Source organism: Papio anubis, chromosome 9 (assembly GCF_008728515.1).
Source record: "Papio anubis isolate 15944 chromosome 9, Panubis1.0, whole genome shotgun sequence".
Classification (NCBI taxonomy): Eukaryota; Metazoa; Chordata; class Mammalia; order Primates; family Cercopithecidae; genus Papio; species Papio anubis.
The window spans coordinates 43,020,447-43,038,741 of record NC_044984.1 but is presented as its reverse complement, the minus strand read 5'-3'; the positions used below and the strand labels follow the sequence as shown (position 1 = coordinate 43,038,741).

Below are 18,295 nucleotides of genomic sequence, written 5' to 3'. Positions count from 1 at the left end.
CAGGTTGGCCAGGCTGATCTCAAACTCCTGACGTCAGGTGATCCACCCACCTTGGCCTCCCAAAGTGCTGGGATTACAGGCATGAGCCACCGGCCCGGCCTGTGTTTCATGAATTTTAAAACACTGTTTTTTTTTTTTTATTATTGCTATTCTTAGAGACAGGCTCTCACCCTGTCACCCCAGCTGGAGTGCAGTGGCGTGATCACATGGCGTAAACATATTCCATGCAGTGTCAAACTCCTGGGCTCAAGCAATCCTCCCACCACCATGACTGGCACTTTTTTTTTTTTTTCTGTAGAGATGGGTATGTTGCCCATGCTGGTCTCAAACTCCTGGCCTCAAGTCATCCTCCCACCTCAGCCTCCAAAAGTGCTGGGATTACAGGAGAGACTCACCACAACCCAGCCCTAAAAACATCATTCTAAGAAAGGGATTACAATCTTCAAAGGAGGTTCAAAAACTCCCTGGCATAACAGGAATCCCCAAAGTAGAAAATTAAAGCAATGGAACATAAGAAATCCTCAAAACTATAACAACAATAAAAAAAATGTTTCCTAAAATAAAAAAATTACTTCAATTTCCATATAAGAAGAAAATACTGTGTACCTGAGAAAATGGATTCAGAATGGTCACTTTCAAGACATAGTCTGTAAAATAATAAGATTTTAAACAAAAAATTTTTAAAACCCTCTGGGCATCCATACAAATAGACAAAGTCACTTATAAGGGAAAAAAAACCAGATTGTCATCACATTGTCAGTAATAATGCTGTACACCAGAAAACAATAGATTAACGTATTTTAGGCAGTCAAGATAGAAAAGGTGAGCCATGAATTTTTTATCTAACCAAACTGACCTTTAACTATAAAGATAATACACAAGCTCTTATGTATGCAAGAACCCAAGAGAATTTTTTGCTGAGGAATCTATAACAGAATAAGCTTCAGACAATCAAAGTAATTGGAGAGGTATTGATGTAAGGACTGGTAGGTAATCAAATAATTGATGAAAGGAAGTTTCTCTCTAAAGTCAAAGCTGAAATAATAGAATTACAATATCAACATTTTACAGCCCATAATGAATTCCTGGACCTAACAAGAATTATTAATAGCTGATATCACAAAAAGAGAGAAAATAAGGCATTATATGCTTCCTGGTGGAAGTGTCCAACACCAATTATAAAGCAGTCTTAGAAGAAAAAAATCAAACATGAACCTGATAAGCCTCTAGATCTAATTGCCAATTTATAGAAAATACAGGGCACAGAATAATGTTAAACATCACCACAGAAAGGCAATCAGCAAAATCCCAAGTGTGTAACATCATTCAGGACAAATAATCTGATTTATTCAACAAAAGTTAGAATAATAGGAAAAAAAGATGGCAGAAGAACAATATAGATTAAGAGACTTACAGATACAGCAACCAATCACACTATATAAGATAATTAAGAAATATGGACATTGACTGGACTTGAAGTTATTAAGAAATTTTAAAGTATTTTTAGGATAACGGTGTGGTTGTGATGCTAATTTTAAGATTTCTTATCTTAGAAATACATACTGAAGTATTTATGAATGAAATTGTATGAAGAGGCCCAGGAAGTGATGGCCACCTTCCCGCTACCCGGGACTTCTGGCGTCTGAGAAGTCAGCCGCCCGCTTGCTGCGGCCGCCGTGCTCACCTGCCCGAGGTGATGGAGAACGGATCGGTGTACAGTCCCACTACCGAGGAAGACCCGGGCCCCGCCAGAGGCCCCCGGAGCGGCCTCGCTGCCTACTTCTTCCTGGGTCGGCTCCCACGGCTCCGGCGCGTTCTCAAGGGCTTGAAGCTGTTGCTCTCTCTGCTGGCCTTCATCTGTGAAGAAGTTGTATCACAATGTACTTTGTGGGGGACTTTATTTTTTTTGAGTTTGTAAGCGACAGTGCCTTTCTTCTGAGTCTCCTTATACTGATTGTGTATTACACTCCATTTTATGAGAGTTGATACCACAAAAGTAAAATCATCATATTTTTATATTACTTTGGGAACAGGATGTGTGTTTTTGTTGGCATCCAAGATTTTTGTTTCCACACATGACAGGACTTCAGCTGAAATTGCTGCAGTTGTGTTTGGATTTATAGCAAGTTTTATGTTCCTACTTGACTTTGTCACTATGCTGTATGAAAAACGACAGGAGTCCCAGCTGAGAAGACCTGAAAATAGCACTAGGGCTGAGGCTCTCACTGAACCACTTAATGCCTAAAGACTCTGGGGAGCAGATGTTAACTAAGGTAGTGACTCTGCACTGTGGTGCCTGAGCCCTGGCAGAAGCTCTTGTAAAATTTGTGTAATTGTTTAAACCACTTCTTTTGGAGAGCAAGAGGAAGGTCAAGAAGGCAGTTTTATCAATATTGTGTCAGTCACCACAAATTAGGCCAGATAAGTTTTAAAAATTTTTTTAAAAATGATTGAAACTTATCTTAAATGGAGATTTTGGTGGGAGGAGGAGAGAACAATTGTTTTTTAAATCACACAGCTCAACGGTTCATAAATGATTCTGTCATTCTGTTACAAGTCATTCTTTTACTAGGCTTAGCTTCCAAATTATGCTTTATAGCTGTATAAACATCATGATTATATTCATCTACTTAGAAATTGTTTTATTTTAAAATTAATTTGCTTAGCTGTTTGTTTTGATGCTTAGATTATGTTGTGTTAATGGGAATTTAACGTATTTAAGAAACCAATATTTAAAATGTTGGTCTAGGTTTTTTTCCTTAACATATATTACCAGGCTTTACTGTATTTCACTCAGCCTTAAATGTTACAATATTTTTGGATAACTGTTATTAATTCTTTCTGAGACCTTGGTTATAGCCTAAAAACATATGGAGATGTTGGTATTTTGTGTGTATAAAAGCAACAATATCAGCAACTTCGTGTTTATACTGCACCTTGGTTGTTGATGTCAAGTGAGAAAGAGATTGTTTTGTAACACATACAAAAATGGAAGAAACTGATACCACACCTAAGTGCCAAAGATAAGAAAGACTTTTTGCCCAAGACAGTGAAAGTAATTATAACAACAAGCTTTGACCACTTACCAAGTATCTGAAGAGATGAGTTCATACTGTGATTTAGAAAGTGGTTCAATTCTCGTGTTGGCATATGATTATTTTTACTAAAATTAATACAGCTCTGTGGGTCTTCCTTAGCGTTTTCTTTGAAGCTCGTCTGTTTTTTTAGGACCCCAGCCTTTTGTTTTTCATAGTTCAAGATGCCTCTTTTCTGTCGCCTTATCAGATAGAAATGGAGCTATGTGCTGCTGCTTCATCTAGCAGAGGTTGGCCTCTGGCTCTGACGCTTACTTTTTGTCAGTTGTCTTTAGGTGGTCCTGAATCTTGGGCCCTTTTAATTGTGAATACTGTGTAGCAGGATCTTGAGAGTCCTTGTTCTTACATAGGCGTTGCTCTAGTTTGTCTTTGGCAAGGAACATCTTAAGAAAGTAGATATCCAGGGAACCCTGCCCAGACTAATCCTGTTGGTGACGTAAGGGAGAATCAAGCCATTCTCAAGAGATAACTTCATAACCAGAACTGTCTGTTGGCTAGCAGCTATCACAGATAGGCAGGGCACTTGGGATACGACCTTTCTGTCCAGGTGTTTCACAGACTAGACCTTTCTCATCCTCCTCCTAGAGTTTTGACCTGGGACTCTAGTGTTAAGATCACGAGCCCGTACATCAGGTCCTTCTGCACTTTGGTAGAAGTCTCCCAGGGTAGGTTTCCTATTTGAAACAGTGGAATCATGTTTCCAGGAAAAAAGTTTAATGACCTCATCCTTTTTTTTTTTTTTTTTCTCATCTGGCATTTGTGTGTCGTAGATGGGTTTTAGTTTCATGAATGTGACTAATGTGGTTCTCAGAAACTGGTCAGTATGGCCTGACATAGCTTCTGCTCTGTCTTACTGACTCAATACCTTTAGGATTTGTGTCAGAGTTTGGATACTAGTGTTAGTGGTGATGTCACCACTACTTAATTGGAAGATAATGAAACCAATCATAGATGCCGTTTTTATTGGGCATGTCATCTAAGAAAGGAGAAATAGCTGGGTCTTGGGTCTAAGAATAAGGACTGATTCAGAAAACTAGTTTATGATAGGTAGACTAGAGTTTCACATCAAACTGTACCATTGTGATTTTTAATGTTATCTAGACCTATCTAAAATTCAGAGCATATCATCTGGGCTACCTCAGGGTCACCACCCATGCATTGGGCTTAGTCAAGATTGACAGATACATTCTTAGCGGGCCTGTCATATAGAACATCTTGTCATTGAGCTTAAGCTCTGCTTGTTCTGAGGTTTCACCTCCATGTGTTTCATTGGTGCAAAAATGGATCTCTTAGTTGGTCACTTAATTCTTTCTTTTTCAGAAAGATAGTATGTTCACTGGTATATTTCGTCACTCTTAGAGACTTCTTTCACATTGTTTTTTATGGGACCCATGAATGGTTAGCCTTTCTTTTCTATTGTAGAAGGAAATAGGAGTAAAATGACCATTGTAGTAAATACGTTCAAGGGGAACTTGGGACCAGAAACCACTGTTATGTACAAAAAATGGCAAACTCAATAAACTCAAATTTAAAATAATTTTTAAATTCATAGTTATGATACATTTAATTTTATATTTTATACAAATAGATTGCTTAGAATGGTTCTCAAGCATTATAAGGTAAATGAACTCACAGTACAAAAATTTTATAATTACTATACTTAAATTATGTTTTGTTTGGAAGCTGGGAAATGTATTTTTACATTGTTTGTAGCCAATCGTTTTTATATTTGTCAATTTAAATCTTATGGGTCTTTTTTAAATCTCTCTTGATGTCAAATTTTATAGTTTTTAAAAATAAATCCATTTAATTAAAATGTTAAAAAAAGAAATTGTATGATATTTGGAATTTGTTTCAAAATAATTTAGTGGAGATTAGGGAGTGAGTGAGGGTATAGATGAAACAAGATTGAAGATGTGTTGTTGATCACTGTTGAAGCTGAATGATAGGAACATTAAAATTTATTCTATCCTATTTTTTGAATATTTGAACATTTCCATTAAGAGCATTATTTAAAATAAAATTAAAACATCAAGATAAAAAAGTTTTCTTGGACAGATTGGGAATAAATTAAAAATAGATATGCAGAAAACTAACCAAATGAGAAAATTTTGAAAGTATACCACCCTGGATAACAAGATGAAATACGTCTCTAGACAAAAAATAAAAATAAAACAAATAAAATAAATAAAATAAAATTAACCAGGTGCAGTGGCAGGCACCTGTATTCCCAGCTACTCAGGAGGCTTAGCAGGGAGGATCACTTGGTTTCAGGAGTTCAAGGCTGCAGTGAGCTAAGTTCACACCACTGCCATCCAGCCTGGGTGAAAAAACAAGACCCCGCCTCTAAAAAGGAAAAGAAAAAGGGATTTACTCCAGGAAAAACAAAAAGTTTTACAACCAGAGAATGTCCTATTCTATTTGGCTCAATTAGGATATACATTAACATAAAAATTAAATATTAATGTAAAAGAAAAATATTACTAATATGTATAAGTACAAATTTTGTTATATTATTTTCCACAAAAAAGAAAAAATAGATAATTTGGTCTTTACCGTAGTTAATTGAAATCCATTTTTTATTATCAACGGTTTAAAAAAGATTTTTCAGCTTCATGGATCCAGTTATTATATCCAGTAATGTCATGTAAAATTTTTAAATGGATGTCAAATTTGAAAAAAATCTCTCAATTTTTATGAAAAGTTGCACTATGAAATGTAAAGGCTTTGCAAGTTTTCTTGTGTAGTGACTAATATTTAACACTCTTTTACTGACATTGTCATTAATGTTCTTATTGTGGTAGTATAATGAGTTTAAAATTATCTCCATTGATGTCAATTTTTAAAATACTCTTTTAATATACTAAGAACATTAAAATACTTTTTAAATGTATTAAAATATTGCTAATACTTTTAATGACATTGTCACTAATATTCTAATTGAAGTGGTGTCATGAGTTTAACCTTATCTCCATGGACGTCAATATTTCTCGTCAAATTAGCAATATAGTTCAATTATTTCCAGTTTGCTCATATGATTTTTTTTTGAGACGGAGTCTCGCTCTGCCGCCCAGGCTGGAGTGCAGTGGCCGTATCTCAGCTCACTGCAAGCTCCCCCTCCCGGGTTTACACCATTCTCCTGCCTCAGCCTCCCGAGTAGCTGGGACTACAGGCGCCCGCCATCTCGCCCGGCTAGTGTTTTGTATTTTTTAGTAGAGACGGGGTTTCACCATGTTAGCCAGGATGGTCTCGATCTCCTGACCTTGTGATCCGCCTGTCTCGGCCTCCCAAAGTGCTGGGATTACAGGCTTGAGCCACCGCGCCTGGCCATGATTTGTTATTGTGTTATCAAATAATCTAAAAGCCTAACCATTTCTTCTATTTGAAATTTGTCTCCTTCTGTTAATTCATGCTATTGTATGATCAGAATTTTTGTTACAGTTAGCATCTTGATGTCAAGATAATTTCTATTGATTTCATCTTTCATCTTTCTCTCTTGTGTTTCATGGTCTTAATTTTTTTACTGAATTTCCCGTTGGTTCTTTAATTTAAAAATTTTAAGTTAACAGAATAAGAAATCCTTCATATATTTCCATATCAGGAGTCTGTAATATTTCACCTTGCATTTTTGGAAATATTCCAAATTACAGTTAATTTGCTTTATTTTTTTAATTTTTAATTTTTGTGGGTATATAGTAGATATATATATTTATGGGATAAAGGAGATATTTTGATACAGGCTTGCAATTTGTAATAATCACATCATGGAAAATGGGGTATCCATCTGCTCAAGCATTTATCCTTTGCATTACAAACAATCCAATTATACTCTTTTGGCTATTTTTCTTTTTTTTTTTTTGAGATGGAGGCTTGCTCTGTCGCCCAGGCTGGAGTGCAGTGGCACAATCTCGGCTCACTGCAAGCTCTGCCTCCCGGGTTCATGCCATTCTCCTGCCTCAGCCTCCCGAGTAGCTGGGACTACAGGTGCCCGCCACCGCTCCCTGCTAATTTTTTGTATTTTTAGTAGAGATGGGGTTTCACCGTGGTCTGGATCTCCTGACCTTGTGATCTGCCTGCCTTGGCCTCCCAAAGTGCTGGCACAGGCGTGAGCCACCGTGCCCGGCCTCTTTTGGCTATTTTTAAATGTACAATTAAATTGACTATAGTCTCTCCGTTATGCTATCAAATACTAGGTCTTATTTATTCTTTCTGGGTTTTTTTGTTTGTTTGTTTGTTTGTTTGTTTTGATAACCATTAGCCACCCTGACTTCCCCCATGTACCCCCACCCCCACTACCGTTCCTAGCCTCTGGTAACCATCTTTCTACTCTCTATCTCCATGAGTTCAATTGTTTTAATTTTTAGATCCCACAAATAAGGAAGAATATGTGATGTTTGTCTTTCTGTGCCTGGCTTATTTTACTTAACACAATAACCTTCACTTCCATCCATGTTATTGCAAATAACAGGATCTCATTGTTTTCACTGGCTGAATAGAACTCCATTGTGTACAAGTACTACTTGTTCTTTATTCATTCATTTGTTGATGGACACTTAGGTTACCTCCACATCTTGGCTATTGTAAATAGAGCTGCAACAAGCATGGGAGTGCAGATACCTCTTTGATATACTGATTTCCTTTATTTGGGGTATATATCCAGCAATGGGATTGCTGGATCATATGGTAGCTCTATTTTTGGTTTTTCTTAGGAAACTCCAAACTCTTTTTCATAGTGGTTGTACTAATTTACATTCCTACCAACAGCGTACATCTTTCCTCCATATCCTCTCCAGCATTTGTTATTACCTATCTTTTGGATAAACACCATTTTAATTGGAATAAGATGATATCTCATTGTAGTTTTAATGTCCATTTGTCTGTAATCAATGATGTTGAGCATCTTTTCTTTTTTTTATTATTATTATTATACTTTAAGTTCTAGGGTACATGTGCATAACGTGCAAGTTTGTTACATATGTATACTTGTGCCATGTTGGTGTGCTGCACCCATCAACTCATCAGCACCCATCAACTCGTCATTTACATCAGGTATAACTCTAATGCAATCCCTCCCCCCTCCCCCCTCCCCATGATAGGCCCCGGTGTGTGATGTTCCCCTTCCCGAGTCCAAGTGATCTCATTGTTCAGGTCCCACCTATGAGTGAGAACATGCGGTGTTTGGTTTTCTGTTCTTGTGATAGTTTGCTAAGAATGATGGTTTCCAGCTGCATCCATGTCCCTACAAAGGACACAAACTCATCCTTTTTATGGCTGCATAGTATTCCATGGTGTATATGTGCCACATTTTCTTAATCCAGTCTGTTCATATGCCTGTTTGCCATTTGTGTGTCTTCTATTGAGAAGTGTCTATTGAGAAATTCAGATCTTTTGACCATTTTAAAATCAAATTAGATTTTTTTCTATAGAATTGTTTGAACTCCTTGTATGTTCAGGTTATTAATCCCTCAGCAGATGAGTAGTTTGCCAATATCTTCTCCCATTCTGTGGGTTCTCTCTTCAGTTTTTTAATTGTTTCCTTTGCTGTGCAGAAGCTTTTTGACTTGATTTTTGCTTTGGTTTCCTGTGCTTATGGGCTATTACTCAAGAAATTTTTGCTCAGGGCAATGTCCTGGAAAGTTTCCCCAACGTTTTCTTTAGTAGTTTCACAGTTTGAGGTCTTAGACTTAAGTCTTTAATCCACTTTTATTTCATTTTTTCATATAGTGAGAGATAGGAGTCTAGTTTCATTCTTCTGCGTATGAATAGCCAGTTTTTCCAGCACCATTTATTGAAGAGACTGTCTTTTCCCCAGTGTATGCACTAGGCATCTTTGTTGAAAATTAGTTCACTGTAAATTTTTTTTCTGGGTTGTCCATTCTGTTCCATCAGTCTCTGTGCTTGTTTTTGTGCTGTTTTGGTCACTATAGAACTGTAGTATAATTTGAAGTCAGGTAATGTGATTTCTCCAGTTTTGTTGTTTTTCCTCAAGATACCTTTGGCTATTTTGAATCTTTTGTGGTTCTGTATAAATTTTACAGTTTTAAAAACAATTCTGTGAAGGATATCATTGGTATTTTGATAGGAATTGCATTGAATCTGCATATTGTTTTCAGTAATATAGACATTTTAAGAATATTGATTCTTCCAATCCATGAACATGGAATGTCTTTCCATTTTTAAAATGTCCTCTCAATTTCTTTTATCTCTGTTTTACAGTTTTAATTGTAGAGTTCTTTTATTTCTTTGGTTAAGTTAGTTTCTAGGCATTTAATTTTATTTGTGGCTATTATAAATAGGATTACTTTTTTGATTTCTTCTTCAGATTACTCACTGTTGGCATATAGAAATGCTACTGATTTTTGTACATTGATTTTGTATCCTGCAACTTTACTGAATTTATCAGTTCTGATCATTTTTTGGCGGAGTCTTTAGGTTGTTCTAATTATAAGATTATATCATCTGCAAACAAGAATGACTTCTTCCTTTCCAATTTGAATGACCTTTATTTCTTTCTCTTGTCTAATTGTTCTAGCTAGGCCTTCCAGTACTACGTTGAAAAACAGTGGTGAAAGTGGGCATCCTTGTTGTGTTCCAGATCTTAGAGGAAAGACCTTCAGTTTTTCCCCATTCAGTATGATACTAGCTGTGGGTCTGTCATATATGGCTTTTATTATGTTGAGGTATATTCCTTCTATTCCCAGTATTTTTAGGGTTTCTATCATGAAGAGATGCTGAAATTTATCAAATGCTTTTTCAGTGTCAATTAAAATGATCATGTGTTTTTTTGTTCTTAATTCTATTGATATGGTGTATCACATTGATGTTTGTATGGTGAGCCATCCTTGCATCTCTGAGATAAATCCCACTTGGTCATGATGAATGATCTTTGTAATGTATTGTTGAATTTGGTTTGCTAGTATTTTGTTAAGGATTTTTATATCAATATTCATCAGATATACTGGCATGTAGTTTACTTTTTCAATGTGTCTTTGTCTGGTTTTGGTATCAGGGTAATACTGGCCTTGTAGAGTGAGTTTAGAAGTATTCCCTCCTCCTCTACTTTTCAGAATAGTTTGAGTAGGATTGCCATTAGTTCTTCTTTAAATGTTTGGTAGTATTCAGCAGTGAAGCCATCAAGTCCCAGGCTTTTCATTACTGAGGATAATATTTATTATGACTTTGATCTCATTGCTTGTTATTGGTCTGTTAAGGTTTTGGATTTCTTCATAGTTCAATCTTGGTAGTGGTATGTGTCTAGGAATTTATCCATTTCTTCTAGATTTTCCAACTTATTGGCATATTGTTCTTCATAGTAGCCACTAATGATCCTTTGGATTTCTGCAGTATCAGTTGTAATGACTCCTTTATCATCTCTGATTTTATTTGAGTCTTCTCTCTTTTTTCTTCATTAGCCTGGCTAAAGGTTTGTTTATTTTATTTATCTTTTCAAAAAAAACCACAAATTTTTGTTTTGTTGATCTTTTGTGTTGTTTTCTTCATTTTGAATTCATTGATTTCTGCTTTGATCTCTAACATTTCTTCTAGTAATTTTGGGTTTAGTTCTTGCTTTTATAGTTCTTTAAGATGCAGTGTTAGGTTCTTTATTGAAGTTTTTCTTCTTTTTTGTTGTAGGCACTTAGAGCTACAAATTTCCTTCTTAGTACTGCTCTCACTGTTGCATCCCATAGGTTTTGGTGTGTTGTGTTTTCATTATCACTTCTTTCAAGAAAATTTTCAATTTCTTTCTTAATTTCTTCATTGACCCACTGGTCATTCAGCAGCATATTACTTAGTTTCAGTTTTCTATTTATTTATTTTCAAAAATTCTTTGTAGAGAGGGTGTTCTGTCATGTTACCCAGGCTGGTTTTTGGAGTTTTGTTTTGTTTAAGACAGGGTCTCACTTGCTCAGACTGGCGTGATCATGGTTCACTACAGCCTCAAACTCCTGGGCTCAAGCAATCCTCCTTCCTCAGTTTCCCAAGTAGCTGGGACTTAGATTCACACAACCATGCATGGCTAATTAAAAAAAAAAAAAAAACTTTTTGAGATAGAGTCTGGCTTTGTTGTCCAGGCTGGAGTGAAATGGCACAGTCATGGCTCACTGCAACCTCCACCTCCCAGGCTCAAGTCATCCTTCCACCTCAGCCTTCAATGCATTTGGGACTACGGGCATGCACCACCATGCCAAGCTAATTTTTTTGTATTTTTAGTAGAGATGGGGTTTCACCATGTTGCCCAAGCTGGTCTTGAATGCATGAGCTCAAAGCAATCCAACTGCCTCAGCCTCCCAAAGTGCTGGGATTACAGGCATGAGCCACCATGCCTGGCCCATATTGTTGAGTTTTCATGTGTTTGTATAGTTTCCAAAATTCCTCTTGTTGATTTCTATTTTTATTCCATTGTGGTCAGAGAAGATTATTGATATTATTTCAAATGTTTTAATGTTTTAGGACTTGTTTTGTGATCCAATATATGGTTTATCCTTGAGAATAATCCATGTACTGAGGTGAAGAATGTGTATTCTGCAGCCTTTGGATGAAATGTTCTATAAATATCTATTAGATCCATTTGTTTTATAGTGTGGAGTGAGTCTGATGTTTCTTTGTTGAGTTTCTGTCTGGGAGATCTGTCCAATGCTGAAAGTGGGGTGTTGAAGTCTCTAGCTATTATTGTATTGGGATTTATCTCTCTCTTTAGCTCTAATAATATTTGCTTTATATATCTGGATCCTCCAGAGTTGGGTGCATATATACTTACAATCATAATATCCTGCTGCTGGATTGACCTCTTTATCGTTATATAATTACTTTCTTTGTTTCTTCTTACAGTTTTTGTCTTGAAACTTATTTTTGTTTCATATAAATATAGCTACTCCTGCTCTTTTTTGGTTTCCATTGGTATGGAATATTTTCTTCCATCCCTTTATTTTCAGTCTGTGTGTATCTTTCTAGGTGTAGTGTGTTTCTTGTAGGCAACAGATCACTGGGTCTTGTTTTTTCATCCATTCAGCCTCTTTGTATCTTTTGATTGAAGAGTTTAGTTCATTTACATTCAGTGTTATTATTGGTAAATAGGGACTTACTCCTTCCATTTGATTATTTTTTTTTCTAATTGCTTTGCAGCCTTCTCTTCCTTGTTTCCTTCCTTCCTGTCTTCGTTTTGGTGAAGGTGATTTTCTCTGGTGGTATGATTTAATTTCTTGCTTTTTATTTTTGTGTATCCATTGTATGTTTTTTTATTTTAAGTGACCGTGTGGCTTGCAGATACTGTCTTATAACCTATTATTTTAAACTTATGACAACACTGATTGCATAAACAAACATGCAAAAAGAAAACTAGTCAAATCTTTACATTTTAACTTAATCCCCCTACTTTTAACATTTTGTTGTTTCTCTTCATGTCTTATTGTACTGTCTATGTCATGAAAATCTGTTGCAGTTATTCATTTTTGATTGCCTCATCATTTAGTGATCTTTTACCTAAGATAAAAGTAGTTAACACACCACAATTACAGTGTTATACTATCTGTGTTTTTCTGTATGCTTACTATTACCAGTGAGTTTTGTGCCTTCAGATGATTTCTTCTTGCTCATTAACAACCTTTTCTTTCAGATTGAAGAACTCCCTTTAGCATTTCTTGTAGGACAGGTTTGGTGTTGATGAAATCCCTCAGCTTTTGTTTGTTTGTGAAGGTCTTTATTTCTCCTTTGTGCTTGAAGGATATTTTCACTGGATATACTATTCTATCATGAAAGTCTTTTTCCTGCAGCACTTTAAATATATCATGTCACTCTCTCCTGGCCTGTAAGGTTTCCTTCCACTGAAAACTCATTTAATCTTCAGAATAGCCCTATGAGGTAGGTTCAATTATGCCTTCCATTTTATAGATATACAGGGGTACTAAGAGGGGTAGTTACTTGTCACACAGCTATTAAGAGGCAGAGCTCTGATAGCTGAGGATCATGGTAGATGGGAGGCAGGACTAGATTGCAGCTCCCACACAGGCAGACAGAGCAGTGTGTGGAGATTCGCATAATGAACTTTTGCTGCAGAACTACTGCAGGAATAAACGAGGAAAGCCGAGAGAACCCACAGACCCTCTAAAGGAAGTGGATAGCTCCTACAGGACCTGGGAGACACTTCAAATACTGGGAATGCTCAAGCTGTGGAAGTGAGAAAGGGGTATTGTTCACCCTCGAACACACACCCTCATTGGGGAACCTGAAGACCTAGATCATGGGAGAAAATTCTGACCTTACACAGAGCTGCATCAATTTAGAGAATTGAATGAATTACAAGTGTAGAGGAACCAGCAGGAAAATCCCTGTGGGCTCTGTGGGTCCCCTGGGAAGCCATTTTGGTCTTGTCTCACAGGGGTTCTTGGGGAGGGCTGCCAGAGGTACTGGGAAAAGACCACAGGGAGAAGGAAACCTCCAGCTGAACTTTGTAACAATTCCAACCAAACGTGAAGTCTCCTGGTCAGAAATCAGAGAAAGGCATGAAGCTGACATGCAGACTCCTCAGGCAGGGAGGCACAAAAGCCCTGCCTTCTTTCACAGCTGGGAGACTGGTTGCCTGGGGCAAGTTCTCAGCCCTGTTTGCCCACTGCCTGGAAACAGACTCCGTGCTGTTGGGAGGTGGGCACAATGGGAGTGCGACTGGCCTTTTGGGTTGTGTGGGAGCTGGGTGAGGCCTGTGATTGCCTGCTTTCTCCCACTTCCCTGACAACCTGCATGATGCAGCAGAGGCGGCCATAATCCTGCTGGGAAAATAACTCTATTGACCTAACAACCAGACCCCCATCCCTAGCAACAGCCACAGCAGGACCTACCTAATGAAAGTCTGAGCTCAGACACATCTAGCCCTGCCCCCACCTGATGGTCCTTCCCTACCCACCCGGGTAGCTGAAGACAAAGGGCACATGCTCTTGGGATTTCTAGGGCCCTACTGACCATCTGATCCTCACTATACTATCACAGCTGATGCTCTCTTGAAAATGCCACCTCCTGGCAGGAGGCCAACCAGCACAAAAAGAGTATTAAACAACCAAAACTAAGTACCTTCACAGAGTCCATTTCATCTCCCTAACACCTCCACTGGAGTAGGTGCTGGTATCCAGAGCTGAGAGACCTGCGGATGGTTCACATCACAGGACTTTGTGCAGAGAGCCCCCAGCACTAGCCTGGAGCCTGGTAGACCTGCTGGGTGGCTAGATCCAGAAGAGAGATGACAACCACTACAGCTTGGCTCTCAGGAAGCCATATCCCTAGGAAAAGGGGGAGAGTACTACATCAAGGGAACACCCTATGGGACAAAATAATCTGAACAGCAGCCTTGAGCCCTAGACCTTCCCTCTGACATAGCCTACCCAAATGAGAAGGAAGAAGGAACCAGAAAAACAATTCTGTTAATATGACAAACCAAGGTTCTTTAACACCCCCCCCCCAAAAAAAAATCACACTAGCTCACCGGCAATGGATCCAAACCAAGATGAAATCCCTGATTTACCTGAAAAGAAATTCAGATCAGTTACTAAGCTAATCCAAGAGGCACCAGAGAAGGGTGAAGTCCAATTTGAAGAAATTTTTAAAAAATGATACAAGAAATGAGAGAAGAAATCTTCAGTGAAATAGCATAAATAAAAAACAATTGAAACTTTGGGAAATAATGGATGCACTTAGAGAAATACAAAATGTCCTGGAAAGCCCCAGCAAAAGAATCAAACAAGCAGAAGAAAGAACTTCAGAGCTCAAAGACAAGGTTTTCAAATTAACCCAATTCAACAAAGACAAAGAAAAAATGAACAAAGCCTCCAAAAAATTGGGATTATGTTAAATGACCAAACCTAAGAATAATTGGCATTCTTGAGGAAGAAGAGAAATCTGAAAGTTTGGAAAACATATTTCAGAGAATAATCAAGGAAAACTCCCCTGACCTTGCCAGAGACCTAGACATCCAAATGCAAGAAGCTCAAAGAACACCTGGGAAATACATTGCAAAAAGATTATTGCCTAGGCACATTGTCATCAGGTTATCTAAATTTAAGATGAAGGAAAGAATCTTAAGAGCTGTGAAGCAAAAGCACCAGGTAACCTATAAAGGAACACCGATCAGAGTAACAGCAGATTTCTCAGCAGAAACCCTACAAGCTAACAGGAATTGGGACCCTGTCTTCAGCCTCCTTAAATAAAACAATTATCAGACAAGATTTTTGTATCCAGTGAAACAAAGCTTCATAAATGAAGGAAAGGTACAGTCTTTTTCAGACAAACAAATGCTGAGGGAATTAGCCACTATTAAGCTAGCACTACAAGAACTGCTAAAAGGAGCTCTAAATCTTGAAACAAATCCTAGAAACATATCAAAACAGAACCTCTTTAAAGCACAAATCTCACAGGACCTATAAAACAAAAATACAATTTAAAAAACCTAGAGTATGCAGGCAACAAATAGCACAATGAATAGTATAGTACCTCACATCTCAATACTAACGTTGAATGTAAATGGCCTAAACGCTCTACTTAAAAGGTACAGAATGGCAGAATAAATAAGAATTCACCAAGCATCTGCTGCCTTCAAGGGACTCACCTAACACATAAGGACTCACATAAACTTAAGGTAAAGGAGTGGAAAAATACATTCCATGGAAATGGACACCAAAAGTTAGAAGGAATAGCTGTTCTTATATCATACAAAACAAACTTTAAAGCATCAGCAGTTAAAAAAGATAAAGAGGGACATTATATGACGATAAAAGACCTTGTCCAACATGAAAATATCACATTTTTAAATATATATGCACCTAATACTGGAGCTCCCAAATTTATAAAATAATTACTACTAGACCTAAGAAATTATATAGATGGCAACACAATAATAGTGGGGGACTTCAATACTCCACTGACAGCACTAGACAGGTCATCAAGACAGAAAGTCAACAAAGAAATAATGGATTGAAACTATACCCTGAAACAAATGGACTTAACAGATACTTACAGAACATTCTACCCAACAACTGCAGAATATACATTCCATTCATCAGCCATGAAAGTTTCCCCAAGATAGACCATATGATAGGCCACAAAACAAGTCTCAGTAAATTTAAGAAAATTGAAATTATATCAAGTACTCTCTCAGAACACAGTGGAATAAAACTGGAAATCAACTCCAAAAGGAACCTTCAAAGCTGTGCAAATACATGGAAATTAAATAACCTGCTCCTGAGTGATCATTGGGTCTAACACGAAACCAAGATGGAAATTTAAAAATTCTTTGAAATGAACAACAATAGTGACACCACCTATTGAAACCTTTTGGATACAGCAAAGGTGGTCCTAAGAGGAAAGTTCATAGCCCTAAATGCTAACATCAAAAAGACTGAAAGAGCACAAACTGCCATTCTAAGATCACACTTCAAGGAACTAGAGAAACAAGAAGAAACCAAATCCAAATCCAGCAGAAGAAAGGAAATAACCAAGATCAGAGCAGAACTAAATGAAATTGAAATATATATATATATATAAAACAAAAAGCTGATTCTTTGAAAAGATAAGTAAAATTGAAAGACGATTAGCAAGATTAAGATTAACCAAGAAGAAAGAAAATCCAAATAAGCTCAATTAGTATCAAAATGGGAGATATTAAAACAGACACTACAGAAATACAAAATATCATTCAAGACTACCATGAACACCTTTACATGCATAAAGTAGAAAACCTAGAGGACATGGATAAATTCCTGGAAAGATACAACTCTCCTACTTGAAATCAGGGTGATATCCTGAACAGATCAATAACAAGCAGTGAGACTGAAAGGGTAATAAAAAAAATTACCAACAAAAAAAAAGTCCAGGACCAGATGGATTCACAGCTGAATTCTACCAGTCAAAGAAGAATTGGTACCAATCCTATTGACGTGGTTCCACAAGATAGAGAAAGAAGGAATCCACCCTAAATAATTCTATGAAGCCAGTATTACCCTAATACCAAAACCAGGAAAGGACATAACAAAAAAAAAAAAAAGAAAACTACAAACAAATATCCCTGATGCACATAGATGCAAAAATCCTTAAAATACTAGCTAACTGAATCCAACAATATGTCAAAAAGGTAATCCACCATGATTAAGTGGGCTTCATACCAGGGATGCAGGGATGGTTTAACATACACATGTCAATAAATGTGATATACCACATACACAGAATTAAAAACAAAAATCACATGATCATCTCAATAGATGCAGAAAAAACATTTGACAAAATCCAGCATCCCTTTGTGATTAAAACTATCAGAAAAATCTGCATACAAGGGACATACCTCATTGTAATAAAAGCCATCTATGACAAACCCACAGCCAACATAATACTGAATAGGGAAAAGTAGAAAGCATTCCCTCTGAGAACTGGAACAAGACAAGGATGCCCACTCTCACCACTTCTATTCAACATAGTACTGGAAATGCTATCCAGAGCAATTAGACAAGAGAAAGAAATAAAAGGCATCCAAATCAGTAAAGAGTAAGTCAAACTGTTGCTTTTTGCTGATGACATGATTGTATACCTAGAAAACTCTGAAGACTCCTCCAAAAAGCTCCTAGAACTGATAAATGAATTCAACAAAGTTTTAGGATACAAAATTAATGTACAGAAATCAGTAGCTTCACTATATACCAAGAGTGACCAAGCTGAGAATCAAATCAAGAACTCAACCTCTTTTACAATAGTTGCAAAAAGCAAAACAAAACAAAAACAAACAAACAAAAAAACTTAGAAATATACCTAACCAAGGAGGTGAAAGACCTCTACAAGGAAAACTACAAAACACTGCTGAAAGAAATCAAGATTAGTCCAGGACTTAAATCTAAGACCTAACGCTATAAAAGCTCTGGAAGATAACATCAGAAAAGCCCTTCTAGATATTGGCTTAGGCAAGGATTTCATGACCAATAATCCAAAACCAAATGCAATATAAACAAAGATAAATAGGTGGGACTTGATTAAACTAAAGGGCTCATGCACAGCAAAAGGAATAAGAGCAGAGTAAACAGGCAATCCTCAGAATGGGAGAAAATCTTCACAATCTATACATCTGAGAAAGGACTAATATTCAGAATCTCCAAGGAACTCAAACAAATTAGTAAGAAAAAACCAAATAATCCCATCAGAAACTGGGCTCAAAACATGAATAGACAACTCTCAAA

At 37.0% G+C, this 18,295-nt stretch overlaps 1 long non-coding RNA gene and 1 pseudogene across 2 annotated transcripts in view; both read left to right on the top strand.

Annotated features, from left to right (window-relative positions):
- Positions 1 to 18,295, top strand: part of LOC116268866 — a 116,803-nt gene that overhangs the window by 76,332 nt on the left and 22,176 nt on the right. The window lies entirely within an intron of this gene.
- On the top strand, positions 150 to 4,922 carry LOC110740673 (annotated as a pseudogene). Its single transcript, XR_002515633.2, has one exon. The product of XR_002515633.2 is annotated as a CKLF-like MARVEL transmembrane domain-containing protein 6 pseudogene (transcript).